The following is a 7,624-nucleotide window of genomic DNA, read 5'->3' on the forward strand; positions in this document are numbered from 1 at the left end:
GTGGTGGGATTCTCTGGATCACCAATCTCAATTTTGGTTTCTATCACCTTCCACACCTTTCTATTGATTGACTTGATATGTGTGGTCATCTTTGACTTCCAATAAGGATAATTTGTGCCATCAAATTGGGGTGGCTTCTTGGTGTTGTTGATTTGAGCCATTTTAACACCGAAGGTTATTAAGCCTCAAATAACGGTAACCTCGGCTCCGATACCACTTGAAAGGTCCTAATGGCTAAGGGGGGGGGGTTGAATAGCCTAATAAAAAATTTCTACAACAACACTTAACAAAAGGTTAGACAATTATGAGGCGAAGCAAGTGTTGCGCTAGCCTACTCAAAATGCAAGCCACCTACCACAATTCTAGTTTAGATGGTGTCGATTTACATAAGAGGTATGACACTACCCTATGTTAGTGTGCTCTCAAAGGCTAACTAAAGAGCCACACCAACCAAGCATGCAAGCTCTCACAACTAGCTACACTAAAGAGCTTGTCAACTAGTTTGTGGTAAAGTGAGGAGAGTGATCAAGAGGGTTATACCGCCGTGTAGATGAAGAACCAATCAATCACAAAGATGAATAACAATGAAGACCAATCACCTCGAAATCAATGATGAACACAATGATTTTTACCGAGGTTCACTTGCTTGCCAGCAAGCTAGTCCTCGTTGTGGCGATTCACTCACTTGGAGGTTCATGCGCTAATTGGCATCACACGCCAAACCCTTAATAGGGTGCCGCACAACCAACACAAGATGAGGATCACACAAGCCATGAGCAATTCATTAGAGTACCTTTTGGCGCTCCACCGAGGAAAGGTCAAGAACCCCTCACAATCACCACGATCGGAGCCAGAGACAATCACCACCCTCCGCTCAATGATCCTCGCTGCTCCAAGCCATCTAGGTGGCGGCAACCACTAAGAGTAACAAGTGAAATCCATAGCGAAACACGAACACCAAGTGCCTCTAGATGCAATCACTCAAGTAATGCACTTGGATCACTCCCAATCTCACTATGATGATGAATCAATGATGGAGATGAGTGGTAGGGCTTTGGCAAAGCTCACAAGGTTGCTATGTCAATGCAAATGGCCAAGAGAGTGAGCTTGAACTGGCCATGGGGCTTAAATAGAAGCCCCCACGAAATAGAGCCGTTGTACCCCTTCATTGGGTATAGATCGGGGTGACCGGACGCTCTGGTCCTACTGACCAGACGCTGCTCCTCAGCGTCCGATCACCTGATGGCGGCCACGTGTCCGGACTTCAACGGTCATCTGCCTTAACCGGACACTGCGCCTGAGTTGACCGGACGCTAGAACCTCAGAGTCCGGTCGTTTCCAGTAAGCTCCCCGAGGCGTATTTCTTCGACCGGACGCGTCTGGTCCACCTTGACCGGACACAGTCCAGCGTCCGGTGGTTAACCCTGGGAACTGTACTGCCAGTCAACGCGACCAGACGCAGCCAGTCAGCGTCTGGTGCTTATAGATCCAGCGCCCGGTCAATTGACCGACGCTAGCATCTCCTCTGTTTTCACTTCTAACTTCTCCACCCTTGCTCCAATGTGCCAACCACCAAGTGTGTCACCTTGTGCACATTTGTTAGCATATTTTCACAAATGGTTTCAAGGGTGTTAGCATTCCACTAGATCCTAAATGCACATGCAATGAGTTAGAGCATCTAGTGGCACTTTGATAACTGTATTCCGACACGAGTTTCACCCCTCTTAATAGTACGGCTATCAAACCTAAATGTGATCACACTCTATAAGTGTCTTGATTACCAAAACAAAATAGCTCCTATGGATTATACCTTTGCCTTGAGCTTTTTATTTTTCTCTTTCTTCTTTTCAAGTTTAAGCCCTTGATCATCGCCATGTCATCACTATTGTCATGTTATGATCTTCATTAGCTTCTCCACTTGAAGTGTGCTACCTATCTCATGATCACTTGATAAACTAGGTTAGCACTTAGGGTTTCATCAATTCACCAAAACCAAACTAGAGCTTTCACACTTTCTCTAGGAAGCATCTCAAATGAATTAAGCTTTTTCATCACAAGGTGATAGCGTTCCTCACGGTCACTCTTGGTTCCCTCATGGAGCGCACAAATGTCCGATCATAGTGCATGGGTGTCTTTGTGGTTCTGCACACAGTTAAAGACATCCTTGCAAAGGCCTCTAAAGAGGGTGTTTCTAGCCTTTGCATTCAACTTCTCATAGTTAACCTCATCGCCTTAAAAGTTGGCGGGATCCTTAGGTTTTGGAAAGCCTTGAGAGGCAGCTCTAAGAACTCCAACATCTAAAGCCTCTAGGTATGCTTCCATGCGAATTTTCTAATAAGGAAAATCATCTATCTCAAAGATAGGAGGGGGTCCATCCTCGTGGGACTTCTTGCTCTAGGTGGTTAAGCCTAATTTAGGGAGCTTGAGGCTCAAATACCAATTGAAAAGATCAAGATGCCTAAGAGGGGGATCAATTGGGCTAATCCTATTTTTTTGCAATAATTAAGCCCTACACTTAGCCCATTTCACCCCTTATGCCTAGAATGTGTTTCTATTGTTCTACCACATAAAAGTTTTGCATCCAAGGTTCTAATCCTACTCTAACATGGCAATTCGAGGAATGTAAAGACATAAAATGAATTGCTCAAATGTAAATGCTCAAAGTAAAGAGAGGGAAGAGAACACAGCGATGTTTCCCCGAGGTATCGAAGAGTCGCCACTCCCCATTAGTCCTCGTTAGAGCACCCACGCAAGGGTGTAGCTCTCCCTTGATCCGCGCAAGGATCAAGTGCTCTCTATGGGCTAATTCTTTGACACTCTGTCGCGATGAATCGCCCACAACCGCCCATAACATGACTTGGGTCATCCACAAGCTCCACCGAATGATCACCAAGCTTTTAATCACCATCGAGCCGTCTAGGTGATGACGATCACCAAGAGTAACAAGCACAAACTCTCACTTGACCAAGACAAGCCTAATGAGAAAGGTGGATGCACATTTGCTACTCCCTATGCACTAATTAGGTCCTTAATCTTGGATTATCAAATCTCAATCACTCACTAAACTCTTGCACTACCTTGCACTCCAAAGGTGCTTCTCGGCTGAACAAATAGGTAAGAAACCTCCCATAGACGAGTGAGATAAGTATTTATACCCTCTCATTCAAAACATAACAGTTGGAGGCCAACATAGCAAGTTTTGGGGTGACCAGACGCGTCGGTTAGGGTGACCGGACACTCCAGTCAGTAGTACATGTCACTATGTCAGAGAGAGCCGTTAGCTCTGACCGAACTCTGACCTGCGTCCGATCATCACCCACCTGACGCGTCCGGTCAGCAAAATGCCCCTCTGGATGCTCTCTGATGTTGATCGGACGTAGCCACCCTAGCGTCCGGTCATGTACTGTTCAACGTTCGGTCAGTACATGACTATAGTTGCTGATCAAATGAACTGACTGGACTCTCCAAGCTACGTCCGGTCACAACCAAACCAGCGTCCAGTCAGTCATTTGACCCTCCATTCACTTTCAATTCGAAATCCTATGTGAATGAAGTTGACTTCTATAGATTTTAGGGCTATTCCTGAGCTACCTAGTGCTAAGTTTGACAAGTGTGCACCACACTTAATCCATTAGACTCACCTATGTTAAGCTACTAGTCCATACCCCCTTAATAGTACGGACAAAGGAAAAACAAAGTCCTAAACTACTCTAAGTGTCTCTTCAACGCCAAACGACACTTAGAACTAGTCCGTCCTTAACCTTGTCGTCCATTCTTTGAAAACCAAAATAATTTCCATTGATAGAGGCATGACAACCATGATTGCCCAATCAATTTCTATTACTATGACCTAACTTAAATTGCCTCTGCAAAATACACATTAGTCATAGTAATCTCATGTCGTCATTAATCACCGAAACCCAACTAGAGGCCTAGATGCTTTCACTCCCAATGTTGCACTCTCTCCTCTCCTTTCCCTAATCCCGTGCCACTCTCTGACTCTCTCCTTGTGAGTCGCCAGGCTCACCTCCCTCCCCACGCTCTACTCGCCTCCCCCACATGTAGCCCCCACTCGGCACCCGCTGGCCACTCCCACTCTAAGCTTGGGCAAGCATGGCGCTCCCCCTTCCTCGATCTTGCCTTCACTAGATTCGCGGCGTCCGCCATTGGAGACGTGGAGCCCGCCTCCATCAGATCCTTTTCGCATGGTGAAAGCTCTAGTTTGGTTTTGGTGAATTGATGAAACCCTAAGTGCTAACCTAGTTTATCAAGTGATAATGAGATAGGTAGCACACTCCAAGTGTTGAAGCAAATGAAGATCATAGCATGATGAAGATGATGCCATGGTAATGATCAAGTGCTTGGACTTGGAAAGAAGAAAGAGAAAAACAAAAAGCTCAAGGCAAAGGTATAAACCATAGGAGCTATTTTGTTTTAGTGATCAAGACACTTAGAGAGTGTGATCACATTTAGGTTTGATAGTCGTACTATTAAGAGGGGTGAAACTCGTATCGGAATGCGGTTATCAAAGTGCCACTAGATGCTCTAACTCATTACATATGTATTTATGATCTAGTGGAGAACTAACACCCTTGAAAATATTTGTGAAAATATGCTAACATATGTGCACAAGGTGATACACTTGGTGGTTGGCACATTTGAGCAAGGGTGAAGAAGTTTGAGGTGAAATGGAGTTGGTCGCAAAGATGCTGCCGTCGGTCAACTGACCGGACGCTGGGTCGCTCAGCAACCGGACGCTGAAGGACTGCGTCCGGTCGTGTTGTTGGTCAACACAGTAAGAAGTCATAGTGTGACCGGACGCTGGCAGGGTCCGGTCGACAAAAATCGTTTTGGAACCTTACTGTAAACGACCGGACGCTGGGTGTTCAGCGTCCGGTCAACTCAGGTGCATCGTCCGATCAAGACTAATGACCGTTGAAGTCAGGACATGTGGCTGACTGCGAGCGACCGGACGCTGGGGGCTCAGTGTCTGGTCAACTGACCGAAGCGTCCGGTCAGCCCGCGTTATGCCCAGTGAAGGAATATAACGGCTCTATTTCGTGGAGGCTTCTATTTAAGCCCTATAGCCGACTATAGCTCATACCTTTGGCCATTTTCATTGACATAGCAACCTTGTGAGCTTAGCCAAAGCCCTCCCACTCATCTCCATCATTGATTCATCATCTTTGTGAGATTAGGAGTGAATCCAAGTGCATTGCTTGAGTGTTTACATCTAGAGGCACTTGGTGTTCGTGTTTCGCTGCGGATTTTGCTTGTTACTCTTGGTGGTTGCCGCCACCTAGACGGCTTGGAGCAGCAAGGATTGTTGAGCGGAGGGTGATGATTGTCTCTGGCTCCGATCGTGGTGATTATGATGGGTTCTTGACCTTTCTCGGGCGGAGAGCCAAAAGGTACTCTTGTAGATTACTTGTGGCTTGCGTGATCCTCATCTTGTGTTGGTTGTGCGGCACCCTATTGAGGGTTTGACGTGTGAAGTCAATTAGCGCGTGAACCTCCAAGTGAGTGAATCGCCACAACGAGGACTAGTTTGTCGGCAAGCAAGTGAATCTCGGTAAAAATCATTGTGTTCATCATTGATTTCGAGGTGATTGGTATTCATTGTTATTCATCCTTGTGATTGATTGGTTTCTTCATCTATACGGCGGTATAACCTTCTTGATCACTCTCTTTACTTTACCGCAAACTAGTTGACAAGCTCTTTAGTGTAGATAGTTGTGAGAGCTTGGTTGGTTGGTTGGTGTGGCTCTTTAGTTAGCCTTTGAGAGCACACTAACATAGGGTAGTGTCATAGCTATTGTGTGAATAGACACTATCTAAATTAGAATTGTGGTAGGTGGCTTGCATTTTGAGTAGGCTAGCGCAACACTTGCTTCGTCTCATAATTGTCTAACCATTTTGTTAAGTGTTGTTGTAGAAATTTTTATTAGGTTATTCACCCCCCTCTAGCCAATAGAACCTTTTACATGGGCACCGGCCACCAATGCACAGCTGCCATTGGAGCGCGTTGCGTGAGCCGCGCGGATCTGATGCCACCGACGCAACCGGCGGCCCCCTCGACCCCGCGCCTCGACGCCGCTGTCGTCGCCTCCATGGCCTCGAGCTCAGACCTCGACTCCTCTCCTCCCCTGCTCAAGTGGGCCTCGGGTTGGCCCGACCTCCCTGACAGGCCGTGCCTGACGGGCTGGCACGGCCCGGAAAACGGCCCATAGTGCCGTGTCTAGGCCGAAGGCTAGGCCCGCAGGGCCCGCTGGCATCGGGCCGTGCCTTGCACAGACCCGTGCCGGGCCGGGCCGGGCCAGGCCGTTGCCCATCTAGGAGGAGGGCTAAAATTAAGACCCCTCGTTCACGAAAGCTAGCCATCACAGAGTTAGGGAGACTCGAGACGCAAGCAGGTACGGGTGTGTTTTGTTGGATGCATCAACTTTATCCTGGCTGCGTGGGACCAAGATAATCTGAGAAAGAAGCTCAGTTGGTTACATGCTGAGTGGATGCAGCCTGTAGGAATAGATGCAAAAATATACCTCAATTATACCTAGATGGATACGCTTAAAATGAGATTCAGTAGCTATCTTGGTTGTATTGGGCCAGATGTCACTTCCAGAGAAGAGTTTTTTTTATCCAACCATACGAGCAACCAAATATCTTCGTAGGATTATTGCATCTGGAGTTTTTTTTTATATATAAAGGCATGCGGAGAAGATTACTGCATCCATCCCAACCAACCAAATATTATTTTTTAGACCAATGTATTTACTGAGATAGTACCATTCAGCATCGAAAGCAACCTCCTTTGACATGGCTCATCTAAAACGACTTTATCGATGAAGTCAAAGCCGGTGAAATCAGAAAAACTGATTTTTTTTTTTTGCTTTTAGTTCATTTTAATCCCGGCTTACTAAACAGCTTTACGCTACAGTGTCTCAATTTACGTAAAATAGATGAAGCCAAAACCGGCATAAGCGATACCAAAAGACCCTAAATAATATTGCCCCCACTTCGCCATTCTCCTATGCTCACAACACAAGCCGGGCCGGCTGACGCGGCGGCGGGTCTCCATCCACCTGGCCCGCGACGGCGGCCACACGGCGTCCCGCCCTTAGCGTGCGCCAAGCGGCGGCGCTGTCAGTTCGCCTCGCCGGTGACGCGATTCTCTGCCCTCGAGGTCACCCGGTTTCCTCTCCATCAGGTGAACCATCGGATACGAGTGACGGTGATCGAAATCGAAGCTCTCGCCGACGCCGCCTACAGCTCTGACCTGACGCAACGACCGTGTGGCGGATCCGATGTGGTGGCTGGCACCTGTGGGCTGAGTCTGGTGGTTAAATTATGCGTGAGCTTATCCTCAAGGAATATTTAGCGGCGTTGTTAATTGCCAAACAGGTTTGGTGTGTACTGTACTGTATGTATGATCTAGTACGGCTCTGATTTGGTTGGTGTAGTTTGGTTTATGTCTGTGGGCTGTGGCACTTGGATTCTGTCTGGAGCAGCTGAACTTTTATGGCTCTTCTCGTGGACGGCTTCTCGAGGGGTTTCATGGTTCTATCCAACCCATTTGTTGGTTTGAATTTTTTTTACGGAGCAGGTTGGTTTGAACTTTTTTTTA

The sequence above is a fragment of the Miscanthus floridulus genome, chromosome 18 (assembly GCF_019320115.1).
Source record: "Miscanthus floridulus cultivar M001 chromosome 18, ASM1932011v1, whole genome shotgun sequence".
Taxonomy (NCBI): Eukaryota; Viridiplantae; Streptophyta; class Magnoliopsida; order Poales; family Poaceae; genus Miscanthus; species Miscanthus floridulus.